Below are 10320 nucleotides of genomic sequence, written 5' to 3' on the forward strand. Positions count from 1 at the left end.
TCAGAAACTATAGGAATGATGATCTGCCAATTCAGTACTTTAGATTTCCAGGGAGAGAAGCTAGTCACGTCAGTGGGTTTTCTCTCTACCTGGATCTCCTGTATGCAGCCCTCTCTTCTTAACCCTGGCTGATTTCACCAAATTTGTATAGAGATTGCTAATCCTGAAGTAGAATTCAATGATAAAGGTATTGTTTTTAATTCCTACCAAATCCATAAACTGGCATCAAACTCTTTTCTATTGATCTCTTTTTAGTTTCAGTGGGCAGAATTCTAAGATGACCCCCCAGTGACCCATGTCCTCATATAACCCCCTCCCCATGGAAACTCATTCCTGTAATTAGGTTACATTATATGGCAAAGGTGAAGGGATTTTTTTCAGATGGAATTAAAGCAGCTAATCAGCTGAGTTTAAGTTAATTAGCCCTGGGGGGACTTCACCTAATCAGGTGAGCCCTTTAAAAGGGTGTAGAGGTAAGCCATTCCTCTGCTGGCCTTGAAGAAGTAAGATGTCGGTAGCTCTACAGCCGCAAGGAAATGAATTCTTCCAACAGCCATGTGTACTTGGAAGAGGACCCCAAGCCCTAGATGAGACCCCAGCTCTGACTGACATGTTGATTGTAGTCTTGTGAGACCCTGGAGCAGAGAACACAGGTAAGCCATGCTCGGCCTCGTAACCCATGGACCCTGTGAGATAATAGATAGATGTTGTTCTAAGCCCCTAAATTTGTGTCAACTTGTTGTGCCGCTGTAGAAAGCTTATACACAATTTAATCCCTAGATGTTTGGTTAGCTGTTGCAGAGTGGCTGTTTCGTTACCTTGCTTTACTGTCAGTCTCTTTCAGTATGCCGTATCAGCTAACAGGGGAAGGCAGGAAAAAAAACGCCCCTTAACACCAGGCTCTGAGCCTGTGTTTTGCATACTATAGACAAAAGAGGGGAAATAGTATAAATATAAATTCTTATTTTGATCTTCCATCGAGATATAAAACTTTCCCCATTGCAGACAATTCATTACCAAATTCTGTTGGTTCTACGTTCAAAATATATCCTGCGTCCATTTTTTCCTTTCAATCCCCATTCCACCCTAGTGGAAACCACCATCCCTCATAGCCCAGATGAGTATAAACCAGCCTCCTAACGAGTTTCCCAACATCTTCCCTTTCCCTCTTCTCACTCTTTCCTGACCAGTCCAAGGAGCTATGAAAATACTGGGGGGAGGACTATGCCTCTTCCCCACTTAAAGCCTTTCAATGGTTTTTCATTGTTCTTAGGATAAAATCCAAAATGACTCGGGTTCTCCCCAAAATAATCTTGATCCGCTTTCCTCTATAGCACAATTCTCCAGCCCTGGTGATCTTTTTGTTTTTCATTAGGCACATGTCATCTCTTGAGACTGGAATACACTTTTTTGGCTAATTCTCACTCATCCTTCAAGTCTTAGCTCAAAACTCACTTCTTTAGAGAAGCCTCCCCAGACGCTCTGTAGCAGATGCTATTGAAGCCCCGCCTCATCGCCTGTACCCAGGTAGTGAACGTTCCTTAGCCACTACAGGTGTGGCTGCTGCTAACTGCTCACACCTGCACCTTTCTATAGAGAATTGCCTTTGGCTGATGGGAACTGCCTGGATGAAAGATGCCTAGGAGGTTATTCTCCCCGAAGAGGGCGGCCTTAACCAATTATTAAGTGATATGGGGGTAAAACAGCTCAGTCCTCTTGCCTCTGAGACAAATTTGGTTCTGAAAGGAAGCTTCAGAGCTCCTGGTAGGGTCAGGCTGAGGCTAGAGTTCTCCTGAAACCCACCTTTACCCAGATTCCCCCCCCCACCCGTCCTCACTCTGCTGTCAGTCCCTTAGAGGCCTCTCCACAGAGCACTCTCTGAATGAATCATTTGCACAAGTGTCCCCACTTCAGGTTCTACTTCTAGAGAACTTGCCCCAAGATGCTCGCAATAGAAATGACATTCGTTACTGTCTCACGTACCTACCTCCTCTTTTCCTTCACTGCACTTTTCACAAAGAGCGATTTTATATTTGTTTGTAGGTTGAGTAATTTCACCTGCTTCCCTGTTAGCCATGATCTCTGTGAGGGTGGGGACCATGCCTGTTTCACCCACCTCTCCATCCCCAACAGTAGCACCATGTCCAGTACCGTGGGGGAGCTCATAAGTTGTTGAATAGCTGAATGAATGTGTGACTGTGGTGTCTGTCTTCAAGATGAGTGTAGCTGGCAGTGGATATAATGCATACATTGTACCTTAGACCATGCCTTGGAAGTTCTGTGGTGCTCCTTTTTGTGTTTCTAAGTGGAAGCACTTAGAAAACTAGGCTTCATTAATTTACATTCTTGCCTCATGAGGAGGAGGGTGGTGGGGGGAGAAAATAGAATGGCAAGTGGTGGTGTTTCTTTATTCACATTAGAGAGACGAGAAAACTGAGGTTCAAGGGGATTAGGCCACTTGCCAAGGCACAACATGAATCAAAGTCTGAACTGGGAACCTAATCTAGGGCTTTCTGACTCTAAAACCCATGCTTTCCTCCTCCTAGGTTTTCCTTCTCTCTCAACCTAGTAACTTATTAAATTATCTTGGAGCAAATATAAGGAAAAGTTTAAATACGTGAACTTCTTTGAGTTAATGTCAAAACTAGATATAAATCTTAAAATACTGTTAGTCTTATAAACTACCATTAGTCAATATGTGATATTGTATTGAACACCTATAATGTGTTAAACTTTGATCTCACCATGACTAAAAAGGGAAATTGATTGGAGATGATTTTTAAAAATTAAAGTACAGTTGATTTACAGTATTGTGTTGGTTTCAGGTTTACAGCAAAGGTGATTCAGTTATGTATATATATTTCAGATTCTTTTCCATTATAGGTTATTATAAGATATTGAATATAGGTCCCTGTCCTATATGGTAAATCCTTGTTGTTCATCTGTTTTATGTATAGCAGTGTGTGTCTGTTAATCCTATACTCCTAATTATCCCTCCCCATCCCTTTCCCCTTTGGTAACTATAAGTTTGTTTTTTATGTCTGTGAGTCTGTTTCTGTTTTGTATACAGATTCATTTGTGTTACTTTTTAGATTCCACATATAAGTGATGTCATATGTAAGTGATTATCATATGTTTGTCTTTATCTGACTCACTTCCCTTAGTATGATATTCTCTAGGTCCATCCATATTGCTGCAAATGGTCATATTTCATTCTTTTTTGTGGCTGAGTAATATTACATTGTATATATATGCTACATCATCTTTGTAATTCAAGATGAGTTTATTTTTGGATTTCTTGCTGGCCTAGTTGTTCTAGGGTCACCTGATGGAATAAAGTGTACCTGTGTTTCAGGGACTGGAACAATAGCTTCTGTATCTGCAGTTTCACCTCCCTCAAAGCCATCCTTAACCCCAGAGTTTACAATGACTCTTTTTTCTTTCTTATTGAAGTAGAGTTGATTTACAGTGCTGTGCCAATCTCTGCTGTACAGCAAAGCGACTCAGGTGTACACATGTATACATTCTTTTTTTTACATTCTTTTCCACTATGGTTAATCCCAGGAGATTGGATATAGTTCCTTATGCTATACAGTAGGACCTTGTTGTTTATCCATTCTAAATGTAATAGTTTGCAACCCCAAACTCTCAGTCCACCCCTTTCCCTCCCTGCCTCCCCCTTGGCAACCACAAGTCTGATTTCTATGTCTATGAGTCTGTTTCTGTTTTGTAGATAGGTTCGTTTGTGCCATATTTTAGATTCCACATATAAGTGATATCATATGGTATCTGTCTTTGTCTCTCTGACTTCACTTAGTATGATAATCTCTAGGTCCATCCATGTTGCTGCAAATGGCATTATTTCGTTCTTTTTTGTGGCTGAGTAATATTCCATTGTAGATATGTACCCCATCTTCTTTATCCATCTGTTGATGGACACTTAGGTTGTTTCCATGTTTTGGCTATTGTGAAGAGTACTGCTATGAACATAGGGGTGTGTGTATCTTTTTGAATTAGTTTTGTCCAGGTGTGTATGCCCAGGAGTGGGATTGCTGGATCATATGGTAATTCTATTTTTAGTTTTCTGAGAAACCTCCATACTGTTTTCCATAGTGGCTGCACCAACTTAAACAAATGGGACCTAATCAAACTTACAAGCTTTTGCACAGCAAAGGAAACAATAAACAAAATGAAAAGACAAGCTATGGAATGGGAGAAAATATTTGCAAGTGATGGGACCAACAAGGGATTAATCTCCAAAATATACAAACAGCTCATGCATCTCAATATCAAAAAAACGAGCAACCCAATCCCAAAACGGGCAGAAGACCTTAATAGACAGATATTTCTCCAAAGAAGACATTCAGCTGCCCAGTAGGCACATGAAAAGATGCTCAACATCACTAATTGTCAGAGAAATGCCAATCAAAACTACAATGAGGTATCGCCTCACACCGGTCAGAATGGCCATCATTAAAAAGTCTACAAATAAATGCTGGAGAGGGTGTGGAGGAAAGGGAACCCTCCTGCACTGTTGGTGGGAGTGTAAGTTGGTGCAATGACTCTTCGTTTTCAGGATGAAATCCAAACTTTATAGCAGGGTCCACAAGGCTCCCACAGTCTGGCCCTGCCCGCTGTCCTGTCCCCTCTGCTATCACTTGCCACTGCAGCTTTTGGCTCAGTCATGCACAGCTGCTCGCACGTTTCCTCTGTGCTCTTGCTTAAACCATCTCAGCTGCCTCAGCGCCTTCCCCTCCTGCCGGTCTCTGCCTTCTCTCAGTGTTCAGTTCAGGTGTCACGTTCTCTAGGAGGCCTGGCTTGACCCCATCCCCACCCCCAGACCAGCCTATAGATCCCTCCTGTGGGTGCCATACACCCTGTGCAGTTACCATTTTATGTTGACTTAAAAATTTTTACTTTTCATTATTTTTTTAAATTGATAATATATTCACATGGTTCAAAATTCAAAAGGCTCAAGAAAGTAAACAATATGCCTTTTTACCCTCTCTTTTGGCCACCCATTTCCTTTCCATAGAGACAATCGACATTACTACTTCCTCATGACTCGTTTGAAAGACTGACTAGTATATTCAGTTGACCCTTGAACAGCACAGGGGTTGGGGCGTCGACCCTCCATGCAGTTGAAAACCCCAGTATAACCTAGAGTCAGTCTTCTGCACTCCCTACCACCCCTCACAGCATCTTTGATTGTCGTGTAGTAACCTGTGTTGTTCAACTGTACAAGCAAACGTATGTATTTATAGTCTATATACTTTTTTCTCCCTTTTAAAAATATAAATGGCAGCATATTACATACAACATTGTGCTCCTGTGTTTTAAAACAATATATCTCAGATCATTCTATAGCACTGCATAAAGGTCTTGAATTTTTAAACGGTCTTTTAATACACAATTTTAAATTGTAATGGTGGGCTTCCCTGGTGGCGCAGTGGTTGAGAGTCCGCCTGCCAATGCAGGGGACACGGGTTCGTGCCCCAGTCCGGGAAGATCCCACATGTCCGCGGAGCAGCTGGGCCCGTGAGCCATGGCGGCTGAGCCTGCGTGTCCGGAGCGTGTGCTCTGCAACGGGAGAGGCCACAACAGTGAGAGGCCCGCGTACCGCAAAAAAAAAAAAAATTGTAATGGTAAATATACAATTATATAGGATCTGTTGAATTGAATTTGGAGATGCTTTAGGCATCTCCAAATTTACCTGCTTTTAGCAGGGCTTGGCATGTGGTAGGCGTGCAGTTAAAGTTAGCTAGACTCAAGTTATTGTGTAAGGACTAAGTTGATCTCCACATGCTTTGCTGCCTGCACATGTCTGAGGATCACTAGACCTACGGGCCTCTAAGGGGTTTGTTGGGTTATTCTCTGCTCCGTCCCTTCATCCATTCTGTCGCTCTCTACCCTGATCTCTGTACCCAAGCGGGAGCTGAGCCTTACAGACATCATCATCTAGGCTCCCCGCCTTTGGCTTCCCTTGGGGTTCATCCAGTAGGAGGCTGCCAAGGGATGGAGAGCAGGAAATGGAGGTCCTTCCTCCTGCTGCTTCCCTGCCTCAGCATTTCAGTTCCAGCAGTGGTTCTGTCTTCCTCTGGGTAGGACTGCAGCTGTCTCCCTCCACAGTTCCAACTCTCCCAGCACTCGTGACACTGTCTTCTGCCCTTGCCCTTTTCGGTCAAAGTAGTAACAACCCCACTGTTAGTCCTGGGTGGTTCTGATCTTGGGTGGCTTGGCCTGCAGCGGCTTGAAGCAGGAGTTCGGTTCCCAGCCAGAGATTGAAGTCAGGCTGCGGCAGTGAGAGTGCTGAATCTTAGCCACTAGACCACCAGGGACAAGTGACCAGTGGCCATTGACAAGGCCCCTGGCCCTTTGGCTTTATAGAAATGAATTCCCACAAGGACGGAAAGTAGTGAAGCAAGTAAAGTGCTTATTAGGAGGAAAAAGAGTACGTGTGAATGGGCACACACAGGCAGGCTCAGAGAGAAGGTCGTGCCCACGTGGTAGTTTGAATCACTTTTATGGGGCATTTCTTCCAGGTTTCCTCTGGCCAATCATTTTGCTTTGCCTGGTTCTGAGTCTGTATTTGGTTTATCTCAGGACCCTCCCGTGTGTGTGTGTGTGTGTGTGTGTGTGTGTGTGTGTGTGTGTGTGTGTGTGTGTCGCGCACATCTCTTAGCCAAGATGGATTCTAGTAAAGAGATCTATGGGTAGGTTGACATCCCTTCCTATGAGGTGACGCCCCCTCCCTTTTGACCTCTGAGGAGCCTTTCTGCACATGTGTAGTCGGGAATGTCTCCTTGACCTCGAGAATGAGAAACATGTGGTCTCTTATCTGGGCGGGGCTCAGCTTCTCCTCCTCTTCATCTTGGTGTATCTGCCCTCAGGGGACAAACTCTAGCTGCTCAGCCTGGGGCCCATCTATCTCCCGCCTCAGTTTCTCATCCCTTTTTGGATCCCTTAACCTTGCCCACATCCCTGTAAATCATCTTGCCATTAAATTATCTTCAGTTAAACCCTTTGCATGGAATTCTGTTTTCTGATAGGAGCTTCACTGATTTAGGATCTCTTCTGAATCTGAAATTCTATCATTCTAAGCCTTGATAGAGAGTTTCTCAACTGATTTTTGAGCTATAACAAAATATAACAAAAGCTGGCTAAACGGGGGGTCAAACCGTAACTGATTGTCCAAAGCTTTATAACAATAGTAATAAAGTGGTGTTGAGAAGATGAAGCACCTAAAAATCCCCTTTGTTCTACTGTGACTACTTCGCCAGCATCAGCATTTATGATTCAGCCAGTAATATATAATGAAAATACTCACAAGTTTAAAGAGTATTTCAATGGCTTCTGCCTAGAGGTTCTTTTCACTCATTGAAGCAGCAGATAGGAAATGAAAAAACAGACCAAGCAAATAAGACCAGAAAGATTTTATGTGAATTAAGCAGTATTCTGCTTTATACATTTCTTATAAGGTATATAAATAGTGTTTTCAATGTGAGCATTTCTTAAATAACTGTTCATTAGTGGGCCATAAATTGCATTTTTTATATCTATAGGTTGTTCTCCAACCAATTAAGTTGAAAATAGCTTTTTTTCCCCCCATGATTACTAGCTGAGCAATAGCCTGAAGAGCCTTCAGGGCACTGAGATTGATTCTTTGTACTTTTGAATTGTAAGGAAATCTGCTTGAAGTGAAACATAATGGCTGCAGATTTCAGTGTTCCTTATTAGCAAAGCTAAGGCTTTTGAAATTGGTGATTTAGGATTTTCCTTCAGGAAGGATCAGGCTGCAATGTCTACACACAGTTTTTGCTTCTAGATATTAGCTACCAAGAACTTTAAAAGTCACACAAAAAGTAGGCCTGTTTTTAATTGTCTCAGATCAGGCTGCTTCTATGATAGCAGGACCTTTCTCAGCCATAAAAAGACAGTTTGAATAATTCATGAAATCCTTTCTCCATCTTGAAAATAAAATGAGGGGAATGACAAATAAAATGACTTATTTGAAGCAAATAAATGGACATTTCTTTGGGAAAACATATGCTATATGTATGCACATGTATGTAGATAAATACATACATATACAGGAAACCGAGTCCCCCTTAAATCAAGTTCCCATGCTGGGTTTATGATTAACCTCTCTATTCAAAATGTTATTCTGTTTCTTTTTTTCCTCTCACCGTTGTGGCCTCTCCCGTTGCGGAGCACAGGCTCCGGACGCGCAGGCTCAGCGGCCATGGCTCATGCGCCCAGCCGCTCCGCGGCATGTGGGATCTTCCCGGAACGCGGCACAAATCCGTATCCCCTGCATCGGCAGGTGGGCTCTCAACCACTGTGCCACCACGGAAGCCCGTTATTCTGTTTCTTGTCCTGCCCCTGTTCCCTTCAGGATTGAGGAATATCAAAGAAGGGGGCGCGGGATTAAAACTGAGCAGAACGTTGTAGAGCCCTCCCGGGTACAAAAGGCCCTACATGTCCCCCGTTTCTTGCTTGTAGAAAAAGGTTTTAGTCTCTTAGGCCTTCCCTTAGTTCCAAAGAGCAGGCTCAAGCAGTTACTAATTAGGGAAGTACTTTTCATTACAAGAAAAGTAATGGCAATGGTTCAGTGATAAAAGAGTCCTCGTTCCTCCTCAAGGGTATACAGAACAATCTGACAGAAATCTTTGAGTTGTTCTGCAGGAACTGAGAGCCCCACTTCATCCAGGTGGAGGATGGTGACTACATACTAACCACAAGCACTTAGACCCCAGGTTGGCTGGAACCAGAGGCTGATGATTAAGATTTCTGAAACTTCACCCTGTTACCTCACCACCAACCAATCAGAAGAAAGTCATGCACCCTTCAGCCCTCACCCCAAATGTTGCCTTTAAAACACCTTCCCTGAAAGCCATCAAGGAGTTCGAATCTTTCGAACATGAGCTGCCCGTATTCTGTTTTTGGTCCCTTGCACATAAATGCTGTGCTTTCCTTCACCACAACCTTGCATGAGTAAATTGGCTTTGCTGCACAGAGGGGGAGCAGACCCAAGTTTGGTTTGGTAACATATGTACACACAGGGAAGGTGGATGCTTTCTCATGTACAACTCTACCTGGAGACTTTTCTTTAAAGCCAGTATCATGTAGGACTAAATTTAACATGTTTATTTTGTTTTCAGGCAGCTTACTTCTGCTTATCTCACATCAAATCTTACATATTTTTCTTTAAAATTTTCATTTAGAATATCATTGATGTACTAATAATATAATGCCTTTAATCAGGTGGGGACATTGCATTTATGCATCATATTAATGTACTCCTCTCTGGTTGACTAGAGATATGACATTCTCTTCAAACATATGCCGACGTTAAGGTTTTAAACCCCATAATGGTCATTTGGTCGTCTTTCTACATTTGTGTTTGGGGTCCCATAACCCTTTAGTATGTTGAGCTTCTGTAACTGAGCAAAAGGGCTCATGTGCCCATGGCACAGAAGGCTAAACTCTGACAGCAGGAGTTTGCAGCCAAGTAGGATTTATTGCAGGGTGCCAAGCAACAGAGTGGGAAACAAGCCTCATATCCATTCCAACTTGGTCTTTGAGCTAGGGGTTCTTTTACAGGGGAAGAACAAAGCCTGAGATTAATCATTGTCTTGTGACCTATCTGTGACCTTTCTTCATTGTAGTTTTGGGAGTCAGCATGTCTCTGGTTTATGAGCCTCTGGCCAGGTGGTCCACAGCTCCAGGGTCTGTTAGCTCATCTCGCCCTGGAGGAACAATCTGAGTTTGTACGTTAATGATGATATCTGTAATACCATGTATTATAGATATTATTAGTACGTAAATTGCTGTTGTCTATAACGTCATTATAGTCATCGGACTCTGCTTGATTAGTGTTCAATTAGCACAGGATTGAGGTCAGAGGGGACATAAACTTTTAGATTTAGAGAGATGAACCATAAACTTGGTAAGGGAACTTGGTTTTAATTTATTAGGTGCATATGACTAACTTACTGCCAATAGATGGGGTACTATGGTTGTGTTTCTATGGAGCACTAGGCCCAGTTATTATTATTGTATATAAAAGTGATATTATTGTATACACAAATAATGATTACTCAGTTTATATGGGAGTTAAGTTTCCCATGAAAACTTTTAGTCCTTAAAATAACCTGGTGATCAGTTAATATGATCACCTTAGGGATGAGAAAATTGAGGCTCTGAGACGCTAAGGTCACACAGCTTCTAAGAAATAGAGGTGAGATGCTGGAAAGGACCTAAAGCTCTGACCGAATTCTATGCTTCATGGCCTCCACTCTTCTAAGGCTTTACTTCCAC

Source organism: Leucopleurus acutus (genome assembly GCF_964270905.1).
Source record: "Leucopleurus acutus genome assembly, chromosome: 9".
In the NCBI taxonomy this organism is placed as follows: Eukaryota; Metazoa; Chordata; class Mammalia; order Artiodactyla; family Delphinidae; genus Leucopleurus; species Leucopleurus acutus.